The following is a 16,897-nucleotide window of genomic DNA, read 5'->3' on the forward strand; positions in this document are numbered from 1 at the left end:
ACAAGTTCCTTTAATGCGAAAGGAACTCGTTCCAGTTACATTTCAAAAATTGGAACGCGTCGTTACATTAACGTTACATTTGTAATTTTAATCAAAATATAGTGCCGTATAATCCTGAGGCGAAATAAAGTCAACAACTTAAAGCTCACATCAACTACATATACTTTACGAATTTTATATCGCTGGCAGCAGGTTCTAGGTAGATAAAAGGAATCTAAAGAAACGCTCCTAGACGAATTTTTTATAGACCACCGGCAGTACTACAGACATGCCCAACTTTCGTGCGCGTCTATTACAAGTGCAGCCCATGTGGCACCTTCACGTCAGTCTTCAAATGCGCAGTCAGAATACTGCGCTTCAGATATTCAAGTAGAAATTTCCACAATGCACCAATAATTAAGTTCCTTGCACAGGAAACCCCATCCAAAATAACAATACATAGACATTTTATGAGTGCTGATTCAGTATTGCAGTGTAAGTGGAAAATATTGTCCAGTATACAATTCGCGACTTAGTAAAGTCATTAGTTCGCACATAGCAAGAGTTGCATCTCGATGTCTGTATGAGCAACTCAGGGGACGAATTGCAACTCATTATTACTAAAATGGACAAGGAAGCAGACCGGTAGATCTGAAAATAATATGCAGGAAACTAAGTAATGCATAACAGCCGCGGAAGAGAACAGCATTTTGCGATAGGTAGCGAGGCACTGGAAGTTGTAAAGGAATACGTCTATATAGGACAGGTAGTGATCGCGGAGCCGAACCATGAGATGAACTAGAATAATAAGAATGGGGTGAGAACATTCGACAAGCGTTCTCAAATCATGAATGGTAATTTACCATTTAAGAAGGGTGTCGACTTAAGCTTGTTGTTGTCATTGTCATAAACTGTTGCGCGTGAAAGACGTAGACAGGGAACACAAAAAGACACACACTGGGCGCTCCGTGTGTCTATTTTGTGTTCACTGTCTACGTCTTTAACGCGCAACATTTTGCGAGAGTAATTTACCACTATCCCTCAAGAGGAAGGTATAACGCTGCATCTTACCGGTACTTACGTACGGAGCAGAAACCTGGAGGCTTACAAGAGGGTTCAACTGAAATGGAAGACTAGCAGCGGCCAATGGAAAGAAAGTTCTGCTCTATTCTTGTCCCTTAAGGGACAAGATAGAGCAGAATGGGTCAGGGAAAAACGGGTGTTAAGGACATCTTAGTCGAAATCAAGAAGAAAATGGACATGGGCAGGAAATTTAGCGCATAGGCATGATAACCGCTGGTCATTAGGAGCAACTGACTGGATTCCAAGAGAAGGCAAGCGCACAAGGGGGAGACAGGGAGTTATGTGGACACATGGGATTAGGAAGTTTGGGGCATAACGTGCAGCAAGCAGAAGACCGGGTTGATTGGCGGAACATGGGAGAGGCGTTCCCCTGCAGTGTACATAGTCAGGCTGATGGTTATGTGATGATGATGATGATGGTGATTGTATCCGACAGCCGAACCTGTTTTCTCTTCGGCACTTCGTTGGCAATTTGAATAGCCGCTCCATCAAGCGCTTGTGGGTACTGCCGTGTTGTATACAAGTATAGGAACAAAGTCAACCGAAGTCGTAGGGGCGAGGGCAGGTTCAGCGGGCGAAAAAGAATGTAGCCCTGGATATACGCGATCGTTTATTGCATGACACACGTCATCGGTGGGGCGGCTGTCGATATGTCTAAAAAAAATTATAGACCGATAGCCATGGAGATAACTCACGTGTTGAAGGGATGCCTGCCCAAACGCAAACATCGAAGGCAATGGACAGGCGCCACTGCGGCACCCTCGTCCACTGAGTTTCGGTCATCTTCCCCGCTATCCACGCAACCGGGTGTCAGAAGACAGCTTCCCTGCGCCCTCGGCGGGCGCCTTATTCAAGTGAGTGACGAACTGTAGATTCTTGCGCCTCACACGGTGGCTCATCCGACCTGTTTTACGTGATGTGCTGCGTGCGTGTGCCTGTTCAATGACGAGGAACGTTTGCAGAAGGAACGCCGTTCCCTATGCCGTTCCTACGTAAACGTACGGTACCGTTACAGTTCCCCAATCATCAATGGAACGGCGGCGTTCCCGACTTCCTCCAAAAGGAACTAGTTCCTGGAAGTCGTTCCTTGGAACGCCGTTCCGTACAAACACGCCTTCCTTTGGCTTGTCTACTGGCGCGACGTCAATCATTACAGTGGCGACGAAGCGCGGTCTCGCCGTGCGGGCCGTTGGATTCGACGAAATGGCGTGGACGGCCGCATTGCAGAGTTGATGCCAACGGTGGTGTGACATGGAAGATAGATACGCGAGCGCATCGAACTGTCTGGCCATCAGCAAGTGGACGACGAATGCAGAGAAAAGGGCTGTGTTACTGAGCAGTTGCGGACCGGAAATGTACTCTCTGATAGCGACGTCGTCAAGCCTCTGGACGCTGAATGTCGACTACAAGGTATCATCGACCCCGTCAAGAAACATATCCAGCAAAGGCCATCCATGCTCTATTCGAGGATGTGTTCTCGAAACGGGACAGGAAAAGCGGGGAATCTTGTTGTGACTACGTAGCCGTTCTGCGCAAATTAGCCGGAAAATGTGGGTTCGGCGAGGACAAGTTTCCGCTTGAGGAAATGCCGCGGCCGATTGGTTTTGGAATCGCTGATGGGGTGGTTCAGCAACGCCTCTTGCAGAAAAAGAGCTGACGTTTGAAGCCGCATACGAACTCGCAGGACGGCGGAAAACTACGGCTAAACAGCAGAAAGCTATAAGGGCAACCCGACACAAGACAGAAGTCCAGCACGAAATGACCGCAAAATTGAGCACGCAAGCCATGAAGGAAGGCACGGAAACAAAGGGGAGGCGAACGTGCCGTGGGTGCGTCTCAGCAGTTTGAGCGGCGCTCTTTTCGATGTCTTGGAAATCACAGGGCAATGCGTTGCCGTTCCAAGAACGCTGTATGCTCAGCTGCTCACAAAAAGGGCACATAGCGAAAGCCTGTAGAGGCACTATGGCGCACGAACAAGGTCAGCTGGATGAAGCTATGTCGCTGCGGGAACGAAGTACAGTCAATTATTTTGCATTAGCCAAGTAACAAACGTCGTTCCAAAGTACGTTGTCGATATTGAGATTGCCGGTGAGCAGGTGAAAATGGAAGTGGATTCGGGAGCAGCGCGGTCCATTATCAGCCAGAAAGAGTTGGAAAACTTACAGTGGCAAAGCACGGGAAGCTGCCAAGAACCAGACACGCAGCTCGTCACTGGACAAGGAGGGTCTCAAATTGTTAAGAAAATTATCGTGCCACAAAGTTCAAGGGCAGAAATTGCAAGTTGCCGTTAGTGGTCGTCAAGAACGAAGGGAACACGCTGCTGGGCCGAGATGGTTCATGGCACTGCAGATAGAAGTAACAGGCCTTCACACATCACTAGTAGAAACCAGGACGTTTCCTCTGTGGGTTCCGGAAGTTTTCAGCGAGTCGCTGCCTGGCGCGGCGTTGCCGCTAATAACATCGAGCTGAATGACGATGCATCACGCGGTTTCTTGAATGTCGGAACGTGCCATTTGCTTTGAAGGATGCTGTTGTGACCGAACTCATGGCCCTTGGAATTTTGGAGCCGACTCAATTTGCAGAATGGGCTACCGCCACTGTGGTGGTGCGAAAGAAGAATGGCTCGCTCAGTATCTGCGGGGATCATCGAAGCACCGTCAACATTGCCGCTAAGAGCAACGTCTACCCCCTACGACCAGCAAAAAGCTTTTTAATAAGCATGGCAAAGGCCGCATTTTCTCAAAATTAGACCTGGCGCAGGCGTATCAAACTACTAGTGGACGAAAAGAGCTCTGAAATACTCACGATAAACACAGTACAAGGACTCTACAAAGTTTGTCGACTGCCGTATGAAGTATCTGTGGCACCTGGTCTGTTTCAAAGGACCATGGACACAATACTGACTGGACTTCCCCTACTTGCCGTATACCTAGACGGCATTCTCGTGGTCAGTGAAGCAGAAGAGGAACATGAGCACGTGCTCACCGACGTATTTAGACGGCTGGCCAAGGCTGGACTCAGGGTGCACGCAAGCAAATGCGAATTTTTTAAACAAGGTCAGGAGTTCTTCGGTCATCGAATGACCAAAAAGGCGTCTATCTGGCGGAAACCAAAGTAGAGGTCATCCACAAAGACCCAGCCCCAAGCAACGAGAAATAACTACAGGGTTTCTAGGTATGATAAACTTTTACAATCGTTTCTTGCGCGGTCGATCTGAAACAACAGAGAAGCATTACCGGCTGTTAGATAAAAATGCTAACTGGAAGTGGGATGAGAAGCACCAAGAGGTGCTGGAATGTCTTAAGAAGTCGTTAACGTTAGACTTTTTCCTGGTACATTTTAACGAAAACGCTCCCTTATTATTGTGTGTCCCCAGTGGGTGTAGGTGCTGTATTGGCTCACTCCCAGGCAGCACACAACGTCTGTCCGATATTGGTTTTACGGCGGCTGAGCACGGCCAAAGCACGGGCCAGCGTTGCCGGCATGGTGCCGATATCGGCGGAGCCGTTGACTTTCACCGGCAAAATTGGGCTGGCTTTGCCGCCCTTCAGCCGAGGTCGGCCTTTCACCGGCAACATTGGGCCGAGTTTGCCGCCTTTCTGCCATTATCGGCTTAGCCGATGACTTTCACCGGCAACATTGGGTCGATTTCGCCAACGTTCTGCCGCTATTTGCCGATATCGGCTTAGCCATTGGCCTTTATCGGCAACGTTGGGCCGAGTTTGCCGCCGTTCTGCCGATATCGGCTTAGCCGATGACTTTCACCGGTAACCTTGTGCCGGTTTTGCCGTACTTTCGCCGATATCGCCTAGCCGAGAAGCCGACGGTTTGTTCCGCGTTTTTTCCGCACGCGAATCAATGTTGGCTGAGTTGCTGGCTTTCACCGGCGATGTTGGACCTTACTTGTCTCCCTTCAGACATTTGTACTGCCCTCTAGAAACGTCCTCCTGTGTCACGGCGCGCTCCAGAAGCACTTCACCAACCGAGGTACGGCTTTTGCGACGGACCTAACGCAAGCCAACGTTGTCTTGAAATGCAACCTACAGGTCCCCGACAGAACTGCATCTGTCACCCGCAGACGAATGGCCTCACCGAGCGGCTATAAATAAGACGTGCGCCAACATGCTGACAATATACGTGTCAACGTCGATTCAAGACATGGAAGCTTCCGCACATCAACTAGTTCAAGCTAGTTTATGGTGCCCCTCAAGGCCTCGACCTTGACGTCCTGTTGCCGGTCGTAGTGACGAGGACAACCTGGACGCTCTACCTTCAGTGCACCGAAGATGCCCGGCAGCTCGCCCGCCTACGCATCAGAATCGGCAGATGATCGACAGCCGCGGTTACTTCTGTAACGACGGCATATATGGAATACAGCCGGTGACCATGTGTGTGTTGGACGCCCATACGCCGACGCAGAGTTGGCGAGAAGCTTCTTCGCCGACACTTTGGCCCTTACAAGGTACTATCGATGTCTCGGCGCACCGAGTCGTTCATGTCGCGCCTAGCCTTTGGCTTAATTGTAGTTCTTTCGTACTGCATGCATTTTTTTCAATTCTAGGTTTTGTGTTTAGCTTGGGGTGATGCAGTTGGCGCCGCAATCAGTGGCGTAGCCAGGGGGTGGCACACCGGGCCCGTGCCCACCCCCGAATTTTTTCCGTGGCATGTGGAGCAAAAAATGACACTCGACCATATATCTGCCGGCCTGGTCCCCACTTCAAATCAAGGAGGTGCCCCCCCCCAAAGAAAAAAAAATCGGGCTACACCTCCGGGTGCAAGTTTGAAAAGCTTCATGATGTCTGAGATCATTCTATTAAGATTACACAAGCACCAGCAATAGCGCTGAAAGGTTCGATAAATGGTGTGTAATAAACTACGTGTTCCACCGATACTGAAGTTACTGATGGCTATACAGATCGCTGCGATCAGCGTGTATTGCTCACATACACTTTAACTTTAAATAATTCCTCAGAACAACGTACTTTGCCCGAATAAGAGTTTGTCTTAAACACACTGACCGCTGCTTTCTTCGTCACCATCATGTGACAAATATTACACCATTATACAGTAAAGTCTCGTTAATTTGAATTCGGTTAATTCAAACTTATTCATAATTCGAACTGACGCCCTGGTCCCGGCCCAGCCCTTTGTATTCTATGGGGGAAATCTCGATAAATCAAATGCATCGGTATCCGCAACAGGAACTGTGCGCCTCTGGTTTTCATCGCTCCTTGCAGAAGTCGGCCCCATGTAATGGCATTGTGTTGCAAAACCAAACCAAAACAAATGTCCTTGAGATGCAAAACAAAAAGCAATAGCATTCTCAGCAGATCGGAATTCGCAGGCTGCACTGGAAATCTTGGGTAAGCTGCAGACGATGCCCATGTTGTCGCCACAGAACAAAACAAGCAAATGGAAATTATGATACTTATTTATGATTGCATTAATTCTGCCAAGTAAATAAATGTGTTTCGGAGCAGAGATAGCGTCATATATTCGACATTAAGGTCAGTGCCCATATGAATGCATGTCGGTACTTCTGCTACCTTATCATGACTGATGAGTTAATTTCTTTTCGCAATTAGAGGGCGGTGGATGGGCTAGTTAGGAGGACATGTGAATACTATAGCGCAAACTCAGAACAATGACAAAGGCACACGAAGCTCAGCATTGCACTGCTTGTCACTGCGCGCCTCTTTCGGGTACATAGTGTGAGACTGTACAGGCACAGGGATGACCGCACACGAATCATTGTTGAGGCTGCGCAGGTGCCTGGAGAGCACGACTCATGCGTGAGCATGCCTGCCCTTTGTCCCTTCTGCTAAAGGATTAGGATTTCTAAAAAGCGTCTGCGCACGCACTGAGTAGTAATTCTGTCTTGGTTCATGTATGGTGAAGTGCTAAAGGAAACGGAGACTTAAGAAGGACACACGACCAAAGCTCTGGGACTGGTGGTCTTGGTTGTTTCATTCATTTATTTATTAAGTTTGAGTTTACTGCATAGCTCATCTTTTTTTCACGTGTTTGTCGCCTATATTTTCAAGCGCTTGCGCAATACACTAAGTTGGAAGTTCGCCTCTGTCTTCGTGTGCCTTTGTCTTTGTTCTGAGTTCACGCTATAGTATCAATGCTGTTAGAGCTCAACAAATCTAATTTGCAAATTGACCTGCTATAAACTTGTAGTAGCGCCTAATTTGTGATAATAAGTCCAGAGGTGTCTTCCTTGGGTTCTGCCTACGCAGTGTGGCTCGATATCCATTCATTCTAGTGCCTGCCCTGTTTTCAAACTCTGCTTTATTCGAACAGTTTGAAAGACCTTTCGACATCGAATTAACGAGCTGTTACAGTACGTTGTTTTATGGTATTGCTTGTAATCATACTCATACGGTGATGATGTTATTTCAGTTGTTTGTCACAAGTCTCAGAAAACATATTTTTTCAAATCAATGACCAATGTTAATGGTGTCTAATCAATTTCATGTCCTCTCACGAATCATGAAAAATTCGCTTAATCATGGAGAGCCCATGTGCTCTTGATGTGATGTTAGTAAAATCTGATTGAGTCAGGCATGACCGAAATCATGTTCATATATTGATTATATGATATGCTCAAAGGCAGATACAGTTTCATGGTGAAAACAATGTGCATGCGCATTTTGAGCAGCTTTGTGGCGTGCTTTTTGTTTGATCATGAACATGGGATACAATATATATGTTGTTTGGTACAGGGTTTTTTTTTTTATTTCAATACCCTAAAGGCCAATTGGGCACATAGGGGGGATTTAAGTGAATACATACATTTCAAACAACATAAACAGAAAAAAAAATACCAAAAAGAAAACAAAAAAAGGAAACAAACAGCGAGTACATCGAATCAGAGCATCAAGTCAGATACGTTCACCAACATTACTCGCATACACATTCGTTAGTACAATTTTAATAATGATGAAAAGACCTATAGAAATTACATCGAAGAACACTGAATAGTATCTGGAGCAAGAACAGCAGACGAAACGAGGGCAAACGAGGGCAAGAACAGCAGACGAAACGAGGTTTTGGGAAAAGAAGACCAGGTGCAATTGTATATCAGCCAAAAGCCTAAAGGCAAGGACACTTGAAGATTGTCATGCGCGTATCGGCAAACATCTCATGAGAAACTTGTGACCCTCTATGGCCATGCTCACAATTGACATATTAAGAAATGTGTATGCACTGGTATGTTGAAGGGAAATATATCTCGATTTCGGCGCTTTACTACGGGCATTTGACGAGCAAAAGTAAGGCGATGAATGGGGATGGTTCATCCATGTTGAAGTCTCATAAAGCGTTGTTTTACGCATTATTGACAAAGAAGACAGACAGAGGTAAACGGGACAAAGTGTATCTTTCGACTGTTTTATTCGTGTTGCTCACATATATAAATAGAGTGCAAGGCACATGCCAGAGTGATACGACACCCCTGTTGTGTTTTCACCATGAAATTCACTTCTGCAGAAGATAAATGTATGGATGGCATGTTAATGCAATTTTCATCACCCAGAGAAGTCATGATAGCTACTTCACGAACCAATCTCTCTTTGTCATCTTCCACTTGTTTTATGGTTATTGTTTTTACAAATTCAGGCGTGCATGCATGAGCATAGATTACACGTCTAGCTAGATTCCCTGGATGGTTTACCTGTTCGCACTTCCACCGATGCTTCTAGAGACTTGTATCTTAGCTGGAGCAATAATATGCTGAGCATGTACAAACATAGATCACACACCTATGAACGACAAATTAAATTGGGTCTTGTAAGTATGCAAATACATATTGCCTCTTTGAATTGAGCCTTTCGCAGTGGTGTGTGGTGAAGTGTTGAAAGCGCCTAGTCTCGTGTATCTGTAGCGGGGTCGCAGATATCAGAAAGTCAAATCCCAATTTGTCTTTCATTTTCTTTATCCTTTTTTCTTAAAGCTTATGTATTTCAGTGCATTCTTTTGACTGGTATTAAACCAATTATCAGATAGCGTAGGATCACAGTCAAACTGTTGTGGCTTGGCCTTTCTGCCCTGCATCCACGAACTCATTCCGGACTTAATACCTTAATACACCGTCAGCCATACGGTCTTCTGGCAATATGTGTGCCGTTTTTGAAACTGTGCGTGTTCTTCAAACTACATGAAGTTTGGCACTATCTGTATCATGGTGCACTATAGTGAGATAAGATGTGATATTGGTCATGCAAACTGTTGTGCATTCCCTTTAACATACTGTTTTCCTGCACACAGACACAATCAACTAAGTGAGGACTGAAAATGCCTTCCTTACGGAATACTAATGGTCTGGTCATCGCTTCATTAAATCGAGTTTCAATGCTCCTGACAAAGTCAGAAAGGCGATATTAGGCATGTCCCATAAAAAAGCAGCCAGATGACATAGCAGTACATTTGTTGAAAGATGGATAAAATGTCTGAACACCAAATGTTCCACTAAGCTGATAAACTATTGATGTAACCTTAATATACAAAAAAGGAGACATCTATAAAAGTTAAATGATATAGTCCAATCAGCCTATAGCTTCAACAATATACAAAGCACTCCTGAAATCAATCTCAAATAGGATAAGAGAAACACCCGACTTTGCCCACCCAATATAGAGGAAGTGGACTTCAGGAAAGAACATTCCACATCGGATCACAGCCATGCTGTCTATCTAGTAAATGATATTTTCCAGGTGTAGCAAACTCCTTTATGTGGCTTCCATAGACTATGAAAAAGCATTCGATTCAGCAGAAATACTAGTGCTTCGAGGCTTTGCATCGCCACGGAGTACCCAAGACAATAACTATCATTACAATGATTCTACAGCTGCTTCTGCACATGAAGAGCGAAATATTTTTGGTAAAAAAAGGAATGTATTCTTTACTACATGCCTACAAAGACTGTTTGGACAGCTAGATTGGGAACAAAGAGGAACTAGTGAGGAATTTATGGAGAATACCTGGGTAATCTGCTGTTTACGGGCATCATGCTTTTCAGCAATGATGGATATAACTGCCCTAATACTGATGATCTATACCAAGAAAGTACTGGAGTAATTGAAGTGGAATAAAAATAAATCATCTATAAAGACTAAGCTCATACAAGCTCAATATCCTAGTTAAAGATAATGGGTTTAAAATTCGCAGCCAGCCTTTAGAATGAGTACAAGCTTAAATTGTATATATAGAACAATTACTAAGATGGTGCATACACGTCAAAAAAAAATTCAGCAAAGAACAAAAATGTGCTCGAGCACTCGCAGAAAATAACATACATGACAAAAAACTTGCCGCTATCCTTAAAGTAAAAGTATACCACTACTGTATTCTAACACAGTACTAACACACACTGCACAAACTTGGAGAATAACAAAAAAACTCGTAATCAAAGACCATGCAGTGTGCATTGCAATAAAAAGAGGTGTAACATGGAGATAGAAAACAAGCAAAGAAGATCAAGGAACAAAAGCATTAGCTAATATCCTGGCGACAGTTAAAAGGCTTCAATTGCAACCAGTGTGCACATGAACATCTATAAAGGTTGCAGGTAGCAAGAAGGCCAGCACCAGAGGTCACAAAATTAGTTGAAAACAACTGGACTTCTCTACAAAAAAATGTTGCTTGATCATGAACATTCACAGCATCTAACACCTTGACTTGACTCACTGAATGGCATTCTGCCGCTACTAAAAACCACAAACAAAAGAGAGACACAAACACGACAACATGGGTGGCTTGACTCATTTGGCATCGCAATGACGTTATAGTGCCGTTGAAATTGTCCTTGTAGGCTGTATGATGGCAGAAACAGTCCTTCCAAAACACAATTTGGAATGTAACATGAGTGATGTCATACCCCTCCAATATTCCCACTGAATCGAGTGTTGAGCACCACAATTGTGGCTCGGCATGTACAGTGTGCTGTCAAAGGTGTGGGTGAGTTGTCGGGGAGACGCGCCAGTGCAAACAGGTCAGCAGCGTGTGGCGGCTCATTATTGGTAGGTGGCTACTAGGCTATCATCACTGCAATCGTTTGGCTTTGCGAGGCTGTTGTTGACACCAAGTAGGCTTGTGACTAAATCATTTGTCAGTGATCCTGCATCCTCTTGCTCAAAAGGGTGCACATGCTAATTGTGGCATAGTGAGAGAGCACTTCAGTGATCTGACTGGAGGTGCTGTCAACGTGGTGGGTGAATGTTGAGGAGAGTGATGCAAAGGAAGAGGTTTAGCCAGCGTTATGGTGGACTAGCGGCTACAGAGCTTGAGGTTGAAAAACATGTTGCACTTGCTGTATATCAACAGATACAAAATGGCAAAAAATATGGCTCAAAGCTTGCACTAAGCGACGCATAGCTCGATCCTGTGAATGATCGGTCGCTTGCTTGCTTATTACTGTACTTAGGCAGAACTTGGCTGTAATGAGGTTGAACTTGGCTTGACTGGCGAAAAGCGAGTGGGTATGTAGTGAACTGCCTCCCTTATCTTAGACATCAGATTTTTGATGAGAAACCGTTGCTCAAGCAGCACTGTGGCCCTCTCCCTCGAAGAACGGTCTTGTAACAAGTTTTACTCAGCCACACATCTTCCAGCTCGGTCATAGCGTCAGGGAAGAGCTCCTGCAGCATACGCAAGCCAAGGTCGCTCTACTCCACTTATCACAGTCCTGAGAGTAGACAGGTTGTTTGTGTTGAACCGAAGACTCACACACTTCATAGGAATGTCCGAATTCCAACGAAAGGAACTCACACTGAAACCTTGTGTCGGCGCCACTGGTAGAGGCACGGGCTTTCAACTTTTCTCGGTGGGCTTGGCTTTGCTACGGGGAACACACATGAAGAGCATTTGCCGCATGTTTGGGCTCCCTGTAATCGGGATCTTCTTGCCACTGCAGTCTCTTCTGTTACAATTCCCTGGCCATATACTGTGGATCTTCTCAGCGCTGCCACCGACGTTCACGCATAGTGAGAAGCCTCGCTTCACAAACTGCAGCTTCTTCCTTGGGAGTGCGACTTATCTTCGAGCAACTTATGACTGCATATGGTTAGGCACGAGTTCATTCGCAGCCATTTTTTGGGTGAACTGTTACCTTCTTCATTTTTAGTGGACCAGTGGTGAGTAGTGACCTTTACCCAATTTTCGTGGCACATACCGTATATGATGATAGTTTCGTAATACGAGATACAAGTATGGTTTGCTAAACAGCTTTAAAATCCTCACAGAATCACCTGTGGGAGTTGTCTAGGTAATGCACAGGCGTAGACATTTTTTCTCTGTGCACTGCAATAACCTTCTCATAATGTTGCATGATCTGTCAACTAAGAAATTCACTTTGCTTCAAAATGGATGGTTGCAGCTTCTCACTGCAGGTGCAACAAAGGGAAAACTATGTAGTTGCGCTTGCGCCTCAGTTTAAGGCACTGTGTTTTGCCACGAAGGTCTTCAAGCCGCCAAGTTTTCAATCACCACTAGCGGCATCACATTATATATGCAAAGCCAGGATGACTGGAGTGGTACTTTGTAAAAGTCCCTTGGATTTCGTAGGGCTGCGGCTTTAAAACTGCTGTCATTCACCTCCAACACAACAACCGGTCCATCATCCAGCAAAAAACAGTCTCCTGGTTTTAGTTGACAGGGCCCTTGCTTCTGTGCCTTCGGAGTCAGATGCCTCATCTCTGACAGCCTCCTGCTGAGTTGAGCGAGTGGCTTGTTAGAGGAGCGCAGCAGCTTCTTCATTTTCCCCAAGTGGTTCTCAAAAGGGAAGGCGCTGAATTCATCAAGGGGCCCATGGACCAAGCACTGTTCCGCAAGATGCTGAGGGTGTGCACGTTGTACACGAGCTGCTTACTGCCATACCGTTTGCCAAATTCCTGAACAAAGTATCGCAGCAGGTCACGGGCAAACTGGTTGTACCCAGATGGTATTGTGGAAAACCAGTATTCTGATTGCCACATGGAACAACAGAAAGTGCTGGTACTGTGACGCTGGAAGCACAATTTAAGCACCACAGGCCCCACGTAGAGAAGGAATGTACGGAATTCTGATGCCTTCCAGCGGTCCAGTTCTTCTGTTCCCCTTGGCTTTCTTTGGAAGCAGCTGGAAAGGCATTTGCACATTCTCGCAAACAATCATTAACTTTGCAGCGCTCAAATCTTCCCAACCTGCTTGCCCTAGGACCCTGGCCTCTGCTCACCCGTTTCTGAGCATCCGCCGCATCACACCCAGGCATACCAAATGCATATACTCTGTCGGGAAAGACATCACCATATCTAAGCTCAATGGCAGGAATGGTGAGAGGCCATGTGGTGATGTTTGTCCTCTTGCGAGCGAAAGGAGTCATTCGTACGCAGGGGTGCATGTAGGTTAGGAAACGTGACTCTTCCTTCCATGTACTGGCCTTTTGGGTACACATCTCACATGCATGATAGACTATGGCCAGCTACAGCTTTAATAAGTTCTAGCAGGTGCATCACACACAACTGCTGTCAGTGTCATGCCAATATGGGTGCCCTTTATAACCATCCCGTTAGAAGTAATGTCCAGAACTTCCTTTACAAAAAGGGGCAAGGTAATTCTGGAGGTCCGGTGGCTTGCCAGGTCCACAATAAACGCTCACCACAAACGGTGTGGAAGCCTTTATGTTGGTACATCGGCAAAGAATTGGCCAAAAAGATGTCTGGCTGCTCTTGAAGAGTGGCGCCGTCAATGTTCGCTTGCAGCTTGACATCCGTGGCAAGTACCCTGGTCCAATCGCTTGCCGTATGCCTTCAGCCAGACCAAAATGCACAAACTTCCACTTTGGTCAAGCTGTGCCTTACGCTCCGTCCGCATCACGGTTCGAGCATCCTTTGGTAGGTCAGGAATGCCTCGGCGCCGACAAAAATCCAGAATATCGTTGATGTTGAAATGAGTCATGTTGTGCCGGCTTGCAATGACAGCAAGTTCTTCAGCTGCTGTCAGCTCCTCTGCAGGCGCATCATGGAATGACACCCATTGGCTACCAGAGCAGCTGCAGCTTCAACTGCTTCCGCCTCTTCGTCACAGACAGCTCATCTGAACAAGAGGAGCTGTCTGAAGCACTTCTGCCTACGTAAGTGGCTTCTGCGGCTTCGTCGTCTGAGCTGCTCCCTGAATCACCTTTGGCTGTATGAAAGCCAACTGGCAATATCTGGGCATGTTCTTCGGCGTCATCGATCCGAGGCGACAGATTGTGTATGTTCTTCGACGTCCTCGGACAGATATGCAACGGTTGTACCAGCTCTGTTTTTGCGCCGAACTTCTGCTGCCACTGGCGCAAGCGTAGCTTGACGAAACGTCGCTTGTCGATCCCTCTCCGAGGACGGTCGAGGGAAGCGAGTGCGATTGCGCGGCATAATCATCCGAAAGCATCGCTGGCCGGCCTTTTCTTGGCTTCATTATTCAGCGGCGAGGACACATTCCCGAATGCAAGCTTGGGTGTCTAGCCCGTGCAGGACAAGCTTATAATCATTCTTCACGGCGCGATACTTCGACCACTTCGAAGTCATTCGAAATCATCGGCGTAGCGCGTTAACAGAAAACTGAGCCGGCTGCAACGAATAGCGATGACCGAAAAACGAGCCGTGCGTGGACGAGTGAACCTTCCGAACAGTGTTGCCACAAGGCCAAATACAGAAAAAAATGTTGGAAATATCTTTGTGAAAAATCAGCCGATATATATCTAATGTTGATATTTGAGCTTGCTTTTGTAATAGCAATTTCAGCGCGTATAATGGTCGTAAATGTATTGTACTTAAGTCCCCGAGATTAGTGACGTGCACAACGGACACGCGGGTACCGAAAGCCATATCGTGGCGTATTTATTTCAGAAATCACTCATGCCAGAAATGAAATAAAACATGTTCCCCACTGGGCTTCCCCAAACGAACTTGCAACTGGTGTAACCACTAAGCGCTGTGTAAGCGCTGTGTGTGGTATCTGTTTCTTGGTGTAAGCGTGTGAATCTGGAGTGCGTTGTGGGAAATCAAAGTTGCACTAATTTTTTTAAAGGTGTAACCACGCGTGCCGTTAAGTTCCAGAAGTGGCTGCACCAGCAACACCACATTCAAGGCCTTATGCGATCATTGTGCTAATTAAATGTTCATACACCATCAGTTACCGGTACATATGCTGAATCTGTGACATCCTTGCAGTAGTATTCAGGTGTCATGCCGGAAGGCCGAAATACCTTGTCCTGCATTTTTTACTGCCCTCAACCTTCATAACCAGCAGCAAGCATGTCGCTGTTTCTACGAAGTTCCTGCTCCCTTTGTGGGCTCAGGCCAAAGCTTTAGTGCCAGTGGCCGGCTGAGGCTCTCATATGGGACACAGAGGCAGCGACAACGTAAAAATTTCGACCTTTACCCGTGATGACCATGTGCACGGCTAGACTGCTGAAACCACGTATGTGGCAGAACGGGGCCCCGAGCGTGAACGTGCTCCGGCCCAAACCTTACACACGTCGGCAAGGTGGGCGGCTGCCTTGCGTAGCTCAGCCACGGCCGCTTTTCCATCGAGCGGCCGTGCTCCAGCCTAGCTGACCAGAAATGGACCGCCAGCAAGACAGTGATGGGCCCTATCAGTCCCAACGTGGAAGCTCCCCAAGCGCGTTCGCGCGCTTCTTGCCGGACATTAAAAAGTTCTTCGTTCCATTGCTCTCCAGCGGTGCCCCGCACCTCTTAGCACGGGCAGGAGGCCCGTACAACATGAATGGATTTATTGATTCGTAATAGCTTCGTAGCTTTGGGGGTGCGGTATGCATTCACCAAGCTCACAGCCAGAATTTCGAGGGGGGTGGCACTTACTGAAGGCCTTCAAAAACACCTTTTCATTATTTCGGTAAAACACATATAACCATCAGAAGGTCGCCCTTAAAATAAGTTTGTTTCATCTTGTTTGGCTGGTGGTGCCACATAAACTTGGCAACAAAAAAAGGTAGAAGTTACTTTCGTTTTCGTATAAAGACCAAAGCAGTAGAATCAGATGCCTTATCACTGAACCAACAGAAAATTTTAATTATAAGAAAATCTACTGGTAAATCAGCAACCGTGCCATCATGCTTTCAGCTTTCTGGCGGCGAACACACGCGAGAGGCACTGCCACACTGCTCTTCCCGTTTTCTGCACAATCTGATAGTCCTCTATGAAAGAACTCGTATATAAATATTTTGGCAAAAAATAATTTATTCCATCTGAGGAAACACTTTTTTGGGTTACTCGAGTGTTTGCGTGCGGAAATATCTGTGCAAGTACGAGGACCAATTTGGCGATCTGTGGTTGGAAACGTCTGGTAACCCTGCAGTGCTATTGTTGATATAATGTGGTCTTGCACATGGGCTGTAACGAGGATATGCACCGAAGAAGACAGCGATTACTCGTTCCTGTGCTTCTGACTAACTGCACCTGCTTTCTGCACGCTGCCGGCTCAGGGTGAGTATATGTACTTCTACTACTACCTGGCTATGAATGTCACTGCTACTTGTTCCTTGGTCAGCGCATCGTACCAATTTCCGCAACATCCATCAGGGTGTTATTTGCATTTTTTGAGCACGTATACCTTGTGATCTTCGCTTGTTATATTTGCTAAACACGTGTTTTGCATGCTACGGTCACACATAGCCTATGCTGAGCGCCATAATCTTTTTAGTGCTAGGTGATTCCATGTAAGATCGAACAAAACACGGCTGGTCGAACTCTTAGATTTACTTAAATTTTTATATTGTTGCCTGTTGATCTTGGCTTGTTATATTTGCTGAACACGTGTTTTGAATGCTACGGCCACACAAAGACTATGCTGA

The 16,897-nt window shown here is 46.2% G+C and overlaps 1 pseudogene; it reads right to left on the minus strand.

Moving 5' to 3' along the window:
- Positions 1 to 12,525: 12,525 nt before the first annotated feature.
- On the minus strand, positions 12,526 to 13,323 carry LOC125757373 (uncharacterized; annotated as a pseudogene).
- Positions 13,324 to 16,897: the final 3,574 nt, after the last annotated feature.

This window comes from Rhipicephalus sanguineus, chromosome 2 (genome assembly GCF_013339695.2).
Source record: "Rhipicephalus sanguineus isolate Rsan-2018 chromosome 2, BIME_Rsan_1.4, whole genome shotgun sequence".
Lineage (NCBI taxonomy): Eukaryota > Metazoa > Arthropoda > Arachnida > Ixodida > Ixodidae > Rhipicephalus > Rhipicephalus sanguineus.